This window comes from Miscanthus floridulus, chromosome 18 (assembly GCF_019320115.1).
Source record: "Miscanthus floridulus cultivar M001 chromosome 18, ASM1932011v1, whole genome shotgun sequence".
In the NCBI taxonomy this organism is placed as follows: domain Eukaryota; kingdom Viridiplantae; phylum Streptophyta; class Magnoliopsida; order Poales; family Poaceae; genus Miscanthus; species Miscanthus floridulus.
Genome location: NC_089597.1, coordinates 125396802 through 125414961, shown reverse-complemented (window position 1 = coordinate 125414961; position 18160 = coordinate 125396802). Strand labels below are relative to the sequence as shown.

General features: G+C 44.1%; 1 pseudogene; it reads right to left on the bottom strand.

Annotated features, from left to right (window-relative positions):
- Window positions 1-18160, bottom strand: part of LOC136524597 (protein Rf1, mitochondrial-like) — a 40373-nt pseudogene that overhangs the window by 20447 nt on the left and 1766 nt on the right.

Below are 18160 nucleotides of genomic sequence, written 5' to 3'. Positions count from 1 at the left end.
TATGACTATCCATTTCTAGGTTAGCAACTATCCTGTGCCAAACATGTGGTATATCATTTAGAAGCATACAATAGTAACTATAGCAGGTATTGTAATTCCATTTTCATCCGAACCATCATGTTTCATAACACAGTTACTACGATGTTGGGACTAGCCAAGTTTCTCACTATCCGGGAGAGACGGCGATTCGAATCGATTTCAACCAGCTGGGAATTTATTCCTAACACAAACCTAGGTCTACCAGCCACGATAGCCTTAGGTCACCTTTGGTACAACTCCGGTACACATTTCACGGGTCCATACTATGCCACACAATCTGGAACACCAGATGCTAGGATGCTCAGGCCAAGCCTGCCCTTGGGCTCAGTCTGATCGTTCCCCAGAAGGAGCGCACAATAGAACGATTCCTGGCCTAAGTTAAATTACTCGGCTTCGCGGTCGGAACGAGTTATCCGGCCAGCTAAGTGAGAGGCATGCGTTCAATCTTGTCAGAAGCACCAACAACGGTACGGTCCTTAATCGACACAGACGGGGATAAATCCACACCCAAGACCTCCATGTCTTGTCGCTTCTCTATCGACTTTCTGTTCGGTCTCGATTTACTTTTACCCTATGGTTCTTGTTCCACGATAGCAAATATAGCCAACTGTGCTCTGGTATCCACCTATATCTCGCAGGTGACAGGACATCACTTGACTTCTACCGGCCTAAGCATGGCTAAGCAAATATATTCGATCCTGGACCTATACCGGTTAAAGGTGTAATATTTGGACAAGGAATGTACATGCATCAAGTGGTTTTATTCAACTCTTATAACCTAATGCATCAATCATAAATACGTAAGTAAACATTTGTAAATTACTGGGAGACTTATAATGCTCCGGGGCTTGCCTCGCAGAAAGGAAGTAGGGCGGTGGTCAGGACACTCCGGAAGCTCTTCAGGGTTCTGCTCCACGCCTTCGGGAGCTACGGCTTGTGGATCCTCCTGCTGATTCTCTTCCTCTGCTTCTTCATATTCCAGCAACGTGATCTCTTCCTCCGATCCTAGATGCATGAGTATGGCATAAGTATTACGAATGCATAAATATTACAAGTGCATCATGTTTATTGAGTAGGTGCATATCCCTTCTCGATTATTACTTAACTACTTCGACAATGCATCGACTATGCCACAAACAGTAGCTACTTGTTTCACTCATAACTGGAGTTTTACTAATCCAAAAACAGCGATCCTAGACTTTCTGGAAAGCTTATCAAATTCTCTACAACTTTGTTATTAACCATTTTTACAGTACACATTAGTTTCAACATGAAACTCATCAAACTCTAGAATCAGTCCGGAAACTATTTAATATGCAACATAAAGTAATAATACTTCTACTTCATGTAATCATTCAAAATTTGACAACATAGAATCTACCAACAGTTTAAGCATACTAAATACATGTAATATAATATAATGATGAATCCCAAACTATTTATTTAATTGCCTTTATTATTTAATTTAGATATCTTGGTTAAATAATAAACATATATTAGATATACTTCATAAATTCTCAAAATTTTACAGTGCCTTACTAATGCTATCAAAGGACTACTATAAAAATTTTATGTCATTTTACTAAGTAGAACATTCTATACAAAAATGATAAGGCAGCAAGGCTTGAAATAGCATAAATGGAAAATCCTATTAAAAAGTGTCAAGCAACAGATTTCCTATTTTTCTTAACATTCATATGGTACTAGGATTACCTCCAACAAATTTCATAAATTTTGGACTCATAAATAATTTATAAAAATTCATGCAAGGATTGACTATTCATAAAAGAAAAAATCTATAACTATAAATCTACCCATGCACTGGTCCTCAAATTTTTACCAGAGTTCACATATGACAAGAATAGCTTACCACAAAAATTTCATAATTTTTTGGAGCACAGGAACTCTAGATATAAAATAAACAAATTTGAATACATTCAAAAGCACATTTCAAATCCCTATTTAAATCTCCAAAAATTTCTACTGTACAAGTCAAGAACATATTTTTCCTAAATACTACACTTCCTAAGGAACACTCACAAATTTATTTCACAATTTTAGGAGCCATCAAACTGAAGATATAAAAATAACAAAACACACTTGAATCTGAAATTTTTGAACTATCCTTAAAACCTAGAGTCGCTTACAGCAGGGACCCACGCGTCAGTTGGACCCACCGGTCAGCGAGACCAAAACAGAGCCAGCGGCGCTGAGCAAGCTCACGCGGCCATAGCTCGTCGACGGCGAGTCCGCCGGCGGTGACATCATCACTGAGTGATCCCTGTGACCTAACGCGTCGATTGGTCTACTTGGCCGGCCCTATCGTCGACGCTAGTGACGACGGCGGTGGCCATGGCGGCTCGGCGAGGCGGGACGTCGGCGGTACACCGGTGACGACCTCGGCGGCTCAACCTAAAGTGCGGACAAGCATCTATGAACGCTGGGGGACCTAGCGCGCTAGCCAACAGAGCGGGAGGAGGACTATGGCGGCGTGGCCACGACGACGGAGTCGGCGACGGGGCTCCGGTGAGCATTTGCACGGCGCTGGTGCTTACCAAACTCGAATAGCGGGCACTGGGAGAAGCAATGGGGTGCTGGGGAGACGGTGGAGGGATTGCGGTGATGAAGGAGCGGCTAGGCGCGGCTTGTGCCGTCAACGACGACGGTGGCGCTGTGGGAGCTCGACGGCTACTGCGGCGCTGCAAGACGACGAAGGAAAGCAAGGTGAAGCAAAAGGGGTGCACGGCTGAGTGCGGGCGGGCGCTGGCGTGAAGAAGGCACGCCCAGGCGTGTCGTGGCCTACGCGGATAGACCAGCGGCGACGCGCGGCCGTTTCCTGCGCCACGCGGCGTGCGAAGCCTGCCGGTGTCGACCACTGAACGGCTTTGTTCAGTCGATTCAGAGAAGCAAGCCGAGCCTAACGACGCGTTTTGATGGTGAATTAACTGTTAAACCAAAGCTCCAAAGTGCAAACGATCTGAACAAAAATCATAGCCCTAAGTACCAGCTACAACTTTTGTTAAGGGATCATGTGCCAACTCTCAACTAAACTCGAGTTATATCATCACAAAGATTGGTTTGTCAGGCTGTCAGTGAACTTGACTTAGAAAAAAATTGTTAAGTGTTGCAATGAGTGTTTTACTGATTTTTGTGATCCAATTTCAAACATGTTAGGAGCTGAATCAGTCCAAGACCCAAAAATCAAAGTTGTTCCTTATGTCAAACACTACAACATTGCTTTAGTGAACTCCTCCATGCAAGGTCTCTAGCATCTAGTTCAACTTTAGTCAAACATGTCACTTTGAAATCATGATACATACTCAAACCATGGCTAAATGACCAATTTAGCCCTAGCCCTAAATACCAAAGTTGTTCATGATGATATCCTAAGCATGTTTAAGCAATTTGCAAGGTCATTCCATCATTTTATGTAGTGGTCACTCATAGAGCTAGTTAGGGCAATCACATGAAACATGCCTTAAAGACTTGACCATGAAAAATGACATTCATGATCCATGTTCCATTTGTGAGCCTAAGCATTGCCAAAATATTTTCGTGACCCAAATCTACCAAGTACATGTTTACATTCATGATCATTTGCATATGTACAAAGAAACATGCAATAACAAGCAACATTGCATATGTTTCAATTCAATGTTCCAATTGTAAATGCTTGTTTATGAATGCGTGATGATCATGCTCATGTTATGCAAGTCAAGTTATGCAAGGCTAACACCCGAGGTGTTACAATGGCCAAGCCGCCGTGGGCCATGGTCGGCGTCCCTGGAGTCCGCTAGAGTCTAGTTTTAGGGGTGCTATGGATGCGGGAGGCTGAGGTGAGCACGCCGGTGCCGTCGGGTTCACCGGAGAACTCGCCGTCGGCGAATTCCGCAGCTGCCGCGCCGTCGTCCCCCTCCGTCCCCTGTTTTCTCTCGCTGACACGCGGGCCCCTTTTGTCAGCCGCCGCTACTGCGAGGGAACTGGAGCTAGGCTGCGCCGTTCTGGGCCGTGTGCGCGCACAGTCGTGGGCCGCCTAAGCCGTTCAGGCTGGCCCAGTAGCGTTTGAATAAATGGTTTTCAATTTATTCTTTATTATTTGAAATTTGAAATGGTTTGAAAAATGTTTGGGTACTCAAAGTTGTTCCAAATCTGTTGAAATAAATTTGTCTAGGTTCCTTATCATCAGATCTACTTGGGAAAAATTATGCATATCATTTTTGAGATACTTTGCTGTAGAATTTTATTTAATCATGAATATTGTTGATAACTTGAAAAATAGGTAGAAAAATCTATAGGCTTCAGAAAAATATGATTCCAAGTTTGTTAATCTTCTTATGTCATGTATTTCCTAGAAAAAATATGTTTCATGCATGTGCTGTGGGAAAATTTTTAGGTGTAGTTCAAGTACCTTTAATAGCTGATTTTTGTTATTTTTGCTAGAGAGCAAACTTTGTATAAAACATGCATGTGATAATTTTTGTACATTCATTGTATGCTATGAAGAACATAGGAAAAATACTAACTCTATTGTTTGACACTTTTCACAGTACAAAGTATTTTCATGTACAAAATCATGCCATAGCTTGTTATTTTTGTGTAGGCTAATCCACTCATTCAAACACCATGAAAATCTGATGATAGACTACTTAGGGTAGTAATGTGCTATTGTAATTTTCTAAGATTTTTCTAAGTAAGAAAAATAGAGGTTGCTATTCAAACCTATTATTAATTAGGGTTTAATTAAGGGTTGCTTTATGTGTGTTTAAGAAAGTAGTAAAGCTTTGGTGTATATTTGAAGCATTTAATAAGATATGTTGACTTAACCTACTAGTAGTAGAAGAGAATGCAGTAGATGACATGTGCTTGTAGTATATTTTCTTGGATGATGTTGACTACCTTGCATTTAAACATATCCATTATATTCATCTCATCCGATGCACCGATTACATAAGCACTTACGCACATTGCATCATACAGGATCGCAAACTGAGAACCCAATCGTCATACCCGAGGAGCCCGAGGAGCAGTTCGAGGTGCAGCCGCAGGAAGTGCTAGAAGCCGACGAGGAGGACGTTGAGGAACTTCCGGAGTGCCCCGATCACTGTCCGAGCTCCTTCGAGAGAGGCAAGCCTCGGAGCATTTTCTCCTGGTTTGCAATTATTTAATTAAATGCTTTACTTTAATTGATGCATTACGTTCAGGAGTTGTTTGTAACCGTTGCTGCATTATACCTTGTTTACCTTTGTTACTATATCCTTGTTACCCTGGTATCCGCAGTCGAGTCAATGCTTAGCTGGCTTAGACCGGTAGAAGTCGGGTGATTTCCTATCACCTACGAGATATAGGTGGTTACCTGGATCTGCTTGGATGACTATGAAGTCATGGTATAACTAAGTGTTAAATGAAGTTGAGACCGGACGGAGACTTGCAGAGTTTTGGACTGTAGTGTTTTCCGTCTGTGTCGATTAAGGACCGACCGTTGTTGGGCCTCGAGTCATGTTGAACGCATGCCTTACATTTAGCTGGCCGAATAAAGTACCTTCCGACCGCGAAGCTGGGAGATTTTTCGAGCCGAGTAGATTGCCCGCAATGCACTGTGCCGGAGCAGGTGTGGTAGGACACGGGGGTGGGATGATAAGACCAAAGTGCAGTCGGTCGGCCCCCGGGTACATGTGGTTCCTAGCAAACTCGAGATACCTAGAAAGTTGACTTGGTGATCAATATCTCACTTTAGCGGGTGAGTGAGGTTTGTGTAAGGAATAAATCACCAGCTGGTTAGGAATCGATTCGAATCACCATCGCTCCTGGATAGTGAGCACTTGACTTGAGTGACTTCATCGTAGTAAATGTTTATGGAACACTTGGACAGTTATAATGAATATGACAGTATGGAAGTTGTTTAATGATCATGGGTTATCATTATCTGTTTAATCACATGGTTACTCTAGTATAGGTGCAAACCTAGTCGACAGGTTAATACTAATTAACTTGGCAATCATGCTTTTAGAAAGGTTCTTGAAATGCTAAAAATGCTTCTTTTTGCAAATGAGTCAGCTACCCTACTATAAAGCCCTTCATAATCCTTGGTGTCATTTATTTTTGGTTATGTCGGGTAAGTCTAGCTGAGTATCTTCTCGTACTCAGGGTTTTATTCTCACTTGTTGTAGATGGGCAGATGTATTATGGCTACTGTATCAACTGCCTTTATCCTGCGATGGGTGATGCTTAGAACCATGGGCATGGTCATTCCTTATGTCTCGTCTGATGCTTTTGTTGGAGATGATCATTCGCTGGCACTATATTTGAACTCCGCGTGTGTGCCTGTGGTTTGAACAAATGACTTCCGCTGCTTTTATTCGAACTGGTTTTGTAATAACTATGTTGAAACTCTGATGTATCCGTGATGCAAACTTTTATGTAATATGTGATGGTGATCGCTAAACTTATTACGATCTTGGCTGGAATGGAAGTTGGTTTGAAATCCTTTATGATTTCACGGACTACCGGGTTATACGGGCTTAAGTTTCCTAAATCGTCTGCTCTGGCGGATGATTTTCTTACTTAATTTCGTATAATTGGTTGGTTCTGTTACAGCTGGTATCAGAGCATGGTTTAGCGTGTTACTGTTCACAAGTGTATTTAAAATAAAAAGGCATTTGGAAAATGTGATTTTCAAAATATAAAGTGTGCCAGTGATCATATCCTTTATGCCCAGTTAAGGACTTTAGGTGGCTTAATTAAGTACTGACTAGGGTTCTTGCATCATATTTCTCTTTTGTCGCTCATACGGCGTGCTATTGTATGAGTGACACTTGTTTGAGTGGTAATGTATGGATCAATTGCCTCTATGCCTCGGTAAGTGTGAGTTGTGAGAGCATGATCAGATACACCGCCGATCTAGGGTGAATGCTTATAAGATGCTGGAGTAATTACATGTTCTACGCATGTTTTACAAAGGTATCTCATGTATGGGTCTTCCGTCTGTTGAGGTGATGCCGTCAATAGGACGATGGTTCGGGTAGTTACTACCATTGTACACGTATCTGGGGATTCGTGTAGAGCGTGTAGATAAAAATTTACTGCTTTTATACATTCATTGGGAATTGGGCTAAAATGAATTTTCTGTAGGTACATAACAACGCTATTGTGTAGAACATATTAGTTACGTATTTGAGAGATCGTTTGTATGCCACCGAATTCGTCGTTAGAAAGTATTTATTCCTAAGTTTGTGAGAACGTATGGCACGTACATACATCATGTTACTTGTGCATTTCATTCATGTCATGCATTCCTCCCCTTATAAATTGATTATCTCATTTTGATAAAAGTTGTATCACCTAAAATATGTTTCCCCGAGGTAATAAAAGAACTTTTGCTACAGATGGCCCGCACGAAGCAAACCGCTCGTAAGTCCACCGGAGGAAGAGCACCTCGACGTCCATTGGCCCTAAGGGAGCACCGCACCACGGACACCTTCTTGAGCGAGTTTGGCATGCCGACCTTGCTTTGGAGAGTGCTCCATGATGTGGGGTACCCAGAGGGTCAAGAGCCGATGTACTCTTGGAATGAGAGCCAGTTAGCAGAGGATGGACTCGCAGTGGTGGAGATCATGGTTTCTGCTCTCAGTGATGCTCCAGATTGGGATGGTTGGCATTTGGAGTTTGAGGGTCGCACTCTAGCTGAGGGTGCAGAGGGAGTAGCCTTCCGTGTCATCAGGGACATTATGAGCAGATTTCCCAGTGAACTTGCAGCAGCTCTAGCTGGTACTTTTCCTAGGGATGATCCGAATGATGCCATTTGGGTTCAGTCTCAGGGAAGTGCATTGGTCAGAGGTCCAGCTGAAGGACAGGCTAGCGACAACCAGGCAATGAGTGCTATGTTCGCCGCCATTAGAGCGTATGAGGGTCTCGAGAGTACCTACTGGACTTTGACTGGCTTACGTAGTGAGGATAAGCTAAAAGGGAAAAAGCAGAAGAAGAGACAGGCACGTGCTATAGCTAGCTTGTAGGAGCAGTTGGCTGATATGAACTTACAGCGAGATCAGGCGGCTGAGAGAGGCAATAGAGCTATGCAGCGGGTGCATACGTTGACTCAAGCCAACAACAATGCAGACCGCATGATTGGACAGTTGGTTCAAGAAAGGAATGAAGCCTGGAACGCAAGAAACCTTTTGCTGCAGAGGGTCGATGAGCTAGAGGAATACAACGGCAACCTGCACGAGGAGTTTCACGCGCTCTACAATGGGGTTGGCCCATATGCTCCACCAGACGCCGCTGGCATGGACATCGACGACGACAACGAGGACGAGCCTGTAGTTTCACCTAGAGGCGATGGTGACGTCTCCGATCCCGATGATGGCCCTGAGGAGTAGGCTAGTTGCCTTGCGCTAGTATCTAGGTCCTGTTACGATGACCTTTCTTTTGTTGGCATATAACCTATTGTATGTTGCTTCTAATGTATGAGACTTGGTATGTGGATGGAACTGATTTTCGAATGCGATATCTGAACGCATAAAAGTCTAGTGTATGTATGCTGGCAAATTGGTTGTATGGACGCGATGTTTGCCGTTGAAGTAATTTGATTAAGTGCTGTTGTTTTAATTGGGATGCGATTGTTGTGCCTCTGTTTTATTGTATGAATTTATTCTCTCCAGTAAATTCAGTACGGCATAATTTTTCCTTCACTCGCAATTATTACAGCTTCACTCAATCATTACTTGTTGCTAAAATATGCAGATGACAAACACTCGCCGAACCATGTATGAGGCCGCTGAGACCGGTGCTAACGGTGCGGGGACTGGTGGTGGTGGTGGAAACCACGGCAACAACAATGAACCTCCCCATGAACCGCATTTGCCACCTCCTCCCCCGTTTACCCTCGAGATGTTCCTCGCACAGCTGCTCGGGAGTCAGCGCAACACGGAACAATCCCAGAAGAACATGGAAGATTTTCTGCGCACCATCGCCAACAACGTTCAACGTGGTAATAATCAAGGTGGTGGCATGGGAGTGAACCAATATAGCAGCTTCAAAGATTTCATGGACACTAGGCCGCCAGTATTCAAGGAAGCAACAAAGCCACTCGATGCTGAGGAATGGATCAACACGATGAAAGATAAATTCTGTGTGTTGAGGATGACTGAGGTTCTAAAAATAGAGTATGCTGCACTTCAGTTGCAAGGACCAGCAGAAATGTGGTGGAAGCACCATCACACCACCTTCCCTCCAAATGCTCAGATTTCTTGGAGAGAGTTTGCTGAGACCTTCCGTGGAGTCTATATTCCACCCGGGCTGACCGAGATGAAGTTGAGAGAGTTTCTGGCATTAAACCAGGGCACCAAGACCGTGACGCAATACCTACATGCCTTCAACAACTTGTGTCGCTATGCTCCCGACATGGTTGACACAGATGCTAAAAGAATAGCCAGTTTTAAGAGGGGTCTCAATCCAAAAATGATGAAGCATGTTGGTACCAACAACCGCGTCAGATTCAATGACTTCATTAGCGACTGCTTGAAGCAGGAGAAGAATAACAACGCCAGCACCGCAGCCAAGACACGTAAGAGAGCCTTTGAAGGTGGTCCGTCCCAAGCTAGAGCACCTATGGGAGGTCGTCCTCCATATCGCCCATCGGCACCTGGCGCTAGGTTCCGGCCACCTCAGCCAAGAAATCAGAATTTCCGTGGACCTCAGAAGCCATACAAGATGGCAGTACAGCCCAACAAAGCAGCCGTAACTGCGGTACAAGGCAGTTTCAAGGGAGCTATGGGGTCTGTCGGGACAGTGAGAGGACCCTGCTATAACTATGATCAACCTGGCCATTTCTCGAGGTTTTGTCCGTACCTGCCCAAGAAGAAGAAGCAGACTTATAATGCTAGAGTGCATAGTATGACAGTGGATGAAATTCCAGAGGGAGAGCCCGTCACTGCTGGTAAGTTTCCTATCAACGAAAACACTGTAGTTGTTCTATTTGATTTTGGATCATCGCATTCTTTTATGAGTCAAGCATTTGCACAGAAACATGGACAACTATGCACAGAACTAGGTTATGGGTACCGTATAAGTTCAGCAGGGGCTGATGTTTTGACCAACCGGATGGTTCGAGGGGCAACCCTTGAATTAGGTAGCCGGAAGTTCCGAGTGAACTTGATAGTTATGCCTAGGTTAGTCTTGGATATCATTATAGGGATGAATTGGATGAAGGATTGGGGAGCAGTCATAGATACTGGAGGTCGAGTACTTACCCTTAAGGATCCCCTGGGTGAGGGTACTTTCCAAGTACCATTGCCTCGGAGAACCGACCTAATAAGTGTTACATGTGCTACGGCAGTCATTCTTATTCATTAGATTCCGGTAGTGTGTGAATTCCCGGATGTATTCCCGGATGAGCTACCTGGTCTTCCGCTAGATAGGGAGATTGAGTTTGGAATTGAGCTAGTCCCCGGAATAGCTCCGATTTCAAGGAGACCCTATCGGATGCCTCCAGATGAGTTAGCTGAGCTGAAGAAGCAATTAGAAGAATTATCAAAAAAAGGGGTTTATACGACCAAGTAAGTCTGAATGGGGATGTCCCGCCTTATTTATGAAGAAGAAGAAAGAGGGCACATTGAGAATGTGCATAGATTACAGGCCACTCAACGCTGTGACCATCAAGAATAAATATCCCTTGCCACATATTGATGTTCTGTTTGACCAATTGTCTAAGGCCAAGGTGTTCTCAAAAATAGATTTGAGATCCGGTTATCATCAGATCAAGATTAGGCCACAGGATATACCGAAAACTACATTTTCCACCAGATACGGGTTGTATGAGTATCTTGTCATGTCTTTTGGCTTGACAAATGCTCCTGCATACTTTATGTTTTTGATGAATATAGTTTTCATGTCAGAATTGGATAAGTTTGTGGTAGTGTTCATCGATGACATTCTGGTGTACTCCGAGAACAAGAAAGATCACGAAGAGCATCTGAGAACTGTCTTGACCAGACTGAGGGATCATCAACTGTATGCTAAGTTTAGCAAATGCGAATTCTGGTTGAAGGAAGTTCCTTTCCTTGGTCACATTCTGTCAGAGAATGGGGTTTCAGTCGATCCAAGTAAGGTGCAAGAAGTTATGAATTGGAAAGCACCGACCATAGTTCCTGAGATTAGAAGTTTCTTAGGACTAGCAGGTTATTACCGTCACTTTATACCAGACTTTTCAAAGATTGCCAAACCAATGATGAGTCTCCTACAGAAGGATCACAAGTTTGTGTGGACAGAGGAGTGTGAAGCAGCTTTCCACACTTTGCGGAAACTGTTGACCACTGCTTCGGTTTTAGCACAACCAGATATCGAGAAACCATTTGATGTGTTTTGCGACGCATCGAAGACTGGATTGGGTTGTGTTCTTATGCAAGAAAGGAGAGTCATTGCTTATGCATCACGTCAATTGAGAAAGCACGAGGTCAACTATCCAACACATGATCTTGAACTTGCTGTAGTTGTGCACGCCCTAAAAATTTGGAGACATTACCTACTTGGTAATGTGTGCAATATTTTCACGGATCACAAGAGTCTTAAGTATATCTTTACCCAACTAGAGCTAAACATGAGACAACGCAGATGGTTGGAATTGATAAAGGATTACAACTTGAATGTACAATATCATCCTGGAAAAGCCAATGTAGTGGCAGATGCTTTGAGCAGAAAGTCACATTACTTGAATGTGCAGCCATTACTTGAAGATGGGTTCGATCTAATGCATCCTGTTGTGTTACATAGTATTCAGATTAGTTGCTCTTTGGAGAGTAAGATAATAGAAGGCCAGAAAACCGACAAGGGAATATTCCACACCAAAGAGAAAATCAAAGAAAAGTCATCTCAGCACTTTAAAGTGGATGAACAGGGCGTGTTGTGGTTTGACGACCATCTTGTAGTTCCCAAAGATCGAGAGCTTAGGAATAAACTCATGGATGAAGCTCACCTTTCTAAGCTATCTATCCATCCCGAAAGTAGTAAGATGTATCAAGAACTAAGATCTCGTTATTGGTGGACCAAAATAAAGAAAGAAATTACAGCATATGTTGTCAGATGTGACACATGTTGTCGAGTGAAAGCAATTCACATGAAGCCTGCTGGTATGTTGCAACCCTTATCAGTCCCTAGTTGGAAGTGGGACGATATCAGTATGGATTTTATCACGGGTTTGCCCACTACTCAAAAGGGACATGATTCATAATTGTGGACCGTCTTACTAAGACCACTCATTTCTTGCCTGTCAAGACAACTTATCGACCACCTCAATATGCCGAGAAGTATATCGCAGAAATTGTGAGGTTGCATGGTATACCAAAGACCATAGTATCTGCTAGAGGCTCACAGTTCATGGCTCACTTTTGGGAATATTTACACAAAGGCTTAGGAACTAGTTTGATTCGTAGTACCGCTTATCATCCTCAGACAGATGGTCAGACTGAACGAGTAAATGCTGTTTTGGAGGATATGTTAAGAGCCTGTGTATTGTCTTCTAAGGGATCATGGGAGTCATAGTTACCGTTAGCTGAGTTTTCTTATAATAATAGTTATCAAGAAAGCATCAAGATGGCTCCCTTCGAAGCTTTATATGGCAGAAAATGTAGAACACTATTGAATTGGGTCAAGCCTGGAGATAGAAGGTATTATGGCATTGACTTAGTAGAAGAAGCTGAGAAGAAAGTTCATATTATTCAGCAGAATATGAAAGTGGCCCAATCACATCAGAAAAACTATGCAGACAGAAGAAGGAGACCCCTTATGTTTGAAGTTGGTGACTATGTTTATCTGAAAGTCATGCCAATGAAGAAGAAAAGGTTCGGAGTCCGAAGAAAGCTTGCTGTGAGATTCGTAGGACTGTACAAGATCTTAGAACGAAGAGGTCTGGTAGCCTACAAGTTAGAGTTACCTGAGATAATGAGTACCGCTTTCCCAGTTTTCCATGTATCACATCTCAAGAAATGTTTGCGTGTTCCAGAGGAAAGAATAGAACCTCGAGATATCCAACTCAAATCAGATTTGGTGTATCGTGAACAACCAGTCCGGGTGTTAGACACTAAGGAACATGCTACTCACAATAGTGTAGTGAAAACATACAAGATTCAGTGGGATCATCATGATGAGGGAGATGCAACTTGGGAAACAGGAGAGTATCTACAAAAAGCTTATAAAGATTTTTATAACAAATGGTTCGTAACCCAAATCTCGGGACGAGATTTTTATAAGGGGGAAGGCTGTAACACCCCTAGTGTTAGTCTTGCCTAATTGCACTTGCATTTCATGATCATGAGCATCATTCATCCATTCATGAGCATATATCACTTGAAACATGTGAAACATGATTATGAAACAAAAGTATCATTTCAATTGTTTTTCATCGTTTCAGTACCTTTAGTGCTTGATTTTTGTATGACCAATGTGTGGTATGGCTAAATATATTATTAAACATCTTAGCTATGCTTAGAAAGTCATTAGGAACAATGTTCATGTTGATCATTTTGTCTAATTAAGTTTCCAAGTTATGGGTTGACTTGTTTTGACCCTAGGATTCTCTGGTTTGACTGTTCTAAAAGTACCAGTTAGAATATTTGCATGTCTGAGCAACCTAAAACAAAGTTGTAGCAAATTATATAAGGAACAAAAGTTATTTTGTGACCAAGTCATGAAAATGTGCACAACATGCTCTAAATGGTCCCACAAGTCAGAAATTTGGTTGGGTTCAACACTTAGAAATTTCTAAGTATAAACTCCATTTTTCAGTTTCTTGAACACGACTTTGGCATGATTTTACTCTCTGTCCTTTGCGAATTAGACATTGATCTCTAAATGAGTTTTGTAGCTGGCATATAGGTGTACAACTTTTGTTTTGAATTCTTTCGCTAACGATCAACGGATTAGGTGATAGAGCACCATCATTTGGCGTTGTCAGTCGGTTCCTTGTTCTCTGAATCGAGCTACAGTGTTCCGGCTTCAGACAGTTCATGGCCGACCGAGGTCAGATGGTGGTCGCCGCGTGTTCGCCACGCGCTCGGCTCGCCCTGACCACGCAGCGCGCTGGCTGGCTTGAAGAGGAGCGCGCCCTGCTGCCCTCCGCACGCGTTCTGCCCTCATTCACCCCTCCGTGCCTTCCCCATTCACAGCCGCAGCGCACCACCGACGCCATCAGCTCCGCCAAGCTCGCTCGAGCTTGCCACAGCGCCACAGCCACTACCATCCAACCCGTAGCTCCGCCATCGCCTCACGGACCTCGTTAGCGCCCTCACGGAGCCAGCCAAGCCATAGGTGAGCGGCATTGCCGAACCATGCACCACCACGGCATGGCCGCCATGGTCGCCGCCGGTGATCTCACGCGGTCCCGCCTGACCGCTTCACCATAGCCGCTAGCCGTAGCATAGGAAGGTCCGCCTTGTTTACCAAGAGCTTACGCGCGCCTTGTATGGCCACCAACCGTTGGGGTTCGCCGGAGCACCACCGTGCGCCATGGCCAAGCCGCCGTGGGCCATGGCTGGCGTCCCTGGAGTCCGCTAGAGTCTAGTTTTAGGGGTGCTATGGATGCGGGAGGCCGAGGTGAGCACGCCGGTGCCGTCGGGTTCACCGGAGAACTCGCCGTCAGCGAATTCTGCAGCTGCCGCGCCGTCGTCCCCCTCCATCCCCTGTTTTCTCTCGCTGACGCGCGGCCCCTTTTGTCAGCCGCCGCTACTGCGAGGGAACCGGAGCTGGGCTACGCCGTTCTGGGCCGTGTGCGCGCACAGTCGTGGGCCGCCTAAGCCGTTCGGGCTGGCCCAGTAGCGTTTGAATAAATGGTTTTCAATTTATTCTTTATTATTTGAAATTTGAAATGGTTTGAAAAATGTTTGGGTACTCAAAGTTGTTCCAAATCTGTTGAAATAAATTTGTCTAGGTTCCTTATCATTAGATCTACTTGGGAAAAATTGTGCATGTCATTTTTGAGATACTTTGTTGTAGAATTTTATTTAATCATGAATATTGTTGATAACTTGAAAAATAGGTAGAAAAATCTATAGGCTTCAGAAAAATATGATTCCAAGTTTTTAATCTTCTTATGTCATGTATTTCCTAGGAAAAATATGTTTCATGCATGTGCTGTGGGAAAATTTTGAGGTGTAGTTCAAGTACCTTTAATAGCTAATTTTTGTTATTTTTGCTAGAGAGCAAACTTTGTATAAAACATGCATGTGATAATTTTTGTACAGTCATTGTATGCTATGAAGAACATAGGAAAAATACTAACTCTGTTGTTTGACACTTTTCACAATACAAAGTATTTTCATGTACAAAATCATGCCATAGCTTGTTATTTTTGTGTAGGCTAATCCACTCATTCAAACACCATGAAAATCTGATGATAGACTACTTAGGGTAGTAATGTGCTATTGTAATTTTCTAAGATTTTTCTAAGTAAGAAAAATAGAGGTTGCTATTCAAACCTATTATTAATTAGGGTTTAATTAAGGGTTGCTTTATGTGTGTTTAAGAAAGTAGTAAAGCTTTGGTGTATCTTTGAAGCATTTAATAAGATATGTTGACTTAACCTACTAGTAGTAGAAGAGAATGCAGTAGATGATATGTGCTTGTAGTATATTTTCTTGGATGATGTTGACTACCTTGCATTTAAACATATCCATTATATTCATCTCATCCGATGCACCGATTGCATAAGCACTTACGCACATTGCATCATACAGGACCGCAAATCGAGAACCCGGTCGTCATACCCGAGGAGCCCGAGGAGCAGTTCGAGGTGCAGCCGCAGGAAGTGCCAGAAGCCGACGAGGAGGATGTTGAGGAACTTCCGGAGTGCCCCGATCACCGTCCGAGCTCCTTCGAGAGAGGCAAGCCCCGGAGCATTTTCTCCCGGTTTGCAATTATTTAATTAAATGCTTTACTTTAATTGATGCATTACGTTCAGGAGTTGTTTGCAACCGTTGCTGCATTATACCTTGTTTACCTTTATTACTATATCCTTGTTACCCTGGTATCCGCAGTCGAGTCAATGCTTAGCTGGCTTAGACCGGTAGAAGTCGAGTGATTTTCTGTCACCTGCGAGCTATAGGTGGTTACCTGGATCTGCTTGGATGACTATGAAGTCATGGTATAACTAAGTGTTAAATGAAGTTGAGACCGAACGGAGACTTGTAGAGTTTTGGACTGTAGTGTTTTCGTCTGTGTCGATTAAGGACCGACCGTTGTTGGGCCTCGAGTCATGTTGAACGCATGCCTTACATTTAGCTGGCCGGATAAAGTACCTTCCGACCGCGAAGCTGGGAGATTTTTCGGGTCGAGTAGATTACCCGCAACGCACTGTGCCGGAGCAGGTGTGGTAGGACACGGGGGCGGGATGATAAGACCAAAGTGCAGTCGGTCGGCCCCCGGGTACATGTGGTTCCTGGCAAACTCGAGATACCTGGAAAGTTGACTCGGTGATCAATATCTCACTTTAGCGGGTGAGTGAGGTTTGTGTAAGGAATAAATCACCAGCTGGTTATGAATCGATTCGAATCGCCATCGCTCCTGGATAGTGAGCACTTGACTTGAGTGACTTCATCGTAGTAAATGTTTATGGAACACTTGGACAGTTATAATGAATATGACAGTATGGAAGTTGTTTAATGATCATGGGTTATCATTATCTGCTTAATCACATGGTTACTCTAGTATAGGTGCAAACCTAGTCGACAGGTTAATACTAATTAACTTGGCAATCATGCTTTTAGAAAGGTTCTTGAAATGCTAAAAATGTTTCTTTTTGCAAATGAGTCAGCTACCCTACTATAAAGCCCTTCATAATCCTTGGTGTCATTTATTTTTGGTTATGTCGGGTAAGTCTAGCTGAGTACCTTCTCGTACTCAGGGTTTTATTCCCACTTGTTGCAGATGGGCAGATGTATTACGGCTACTGTATCAACTGCCTTTATCCTGCGATGAGTGATGCTTAGGACCATGGGCATGGTCATTCCTTACGTCTCGTCTGATGCTTTTGTTGGAGATGATCATTCGCTGGCACTATATTTGAACTCCGCGTGTGTGTCTGTGGTTTGAACAAATGACTTCCGCTACTTTTATTCGAACTGGTTTTGTAATAACTATGTTGAAACTCGGATGTATCTGTAATGCAAACTTTTATGTAATATGTGATGGTGACCGCTAAACTTATTACGATCTTGGCTGGAATGGAAGTTGGTTTGAAATCCTTCGTGATTTCACGGACTACCGGGTTATACGGGCTTAAGTTTACTAAATCGTCTGCTCTGGCGAATAATTTTCTTACTTAATTTCGTATAATTGGTCGATTCTATTACACGTAGCAATTCATCTGCCTGGCCACTCTTTCCGTCGTTGCAGAGGCTCTTCAGAAGTATGCAGTACGAGAAAACATCAGGCACACAGCCCAACTCAGACATTCTGTGGAGAAGGATGCCCAAAGCCTCGTCTGTCCGCTTTGCTTCACAAGGGCCCTTGAGATGATGATGGTATCGACTCCCAAGCCTGTCTTGAGGAGCTGGCCGAAGAAGGCCAGCGTTAGCTCCGGGCCGTGCGCTTGGGTGCAGCAGTCCATGAGGATGCCATAGGTGCAGAATGTAGGGGACAGCACCTGCGGGCCGTCAGCTCGAGACGTGGTGTTGAAGAGTGAGGCGGCAAGGGCAAGGCCATCTCTGCAGGCAGCGGAGGATGGCGCACATGCGAGCGCGGCGAGGAATCCGTTCAGCGCGCGCTCGGGGATGGGGGCTTGACGCAGCAATTCGCCGAACAGGTGGTGTGCCTCCTCAGGGCGGAACGTCCCTGACCTCACGCGCTCTGTGGCGGCGGCGAGGGCGAGGTGGGGAGCGCGCGGTGACGGCGAGGAGGAAGCGGCGGGGGTGAAGACGGCGGAGAGGAGATGCGGGCACGGGACGACATTACCGCGTGCGTGGGATATGGTGCCCAGGTTCGGCTGCTTCTCTCGCCCTCCGGTGAGAGGCCGCCAGGTGCGTCGGATATTGCGATTCCACTTTCAATCATTTCATGAAATTTCACCTTTGCAGGAACTGTTCTCCCAGCCTGAAATAACCCATGAAGTATGATGTTGTATAAACTAGTTGAAGGCTTT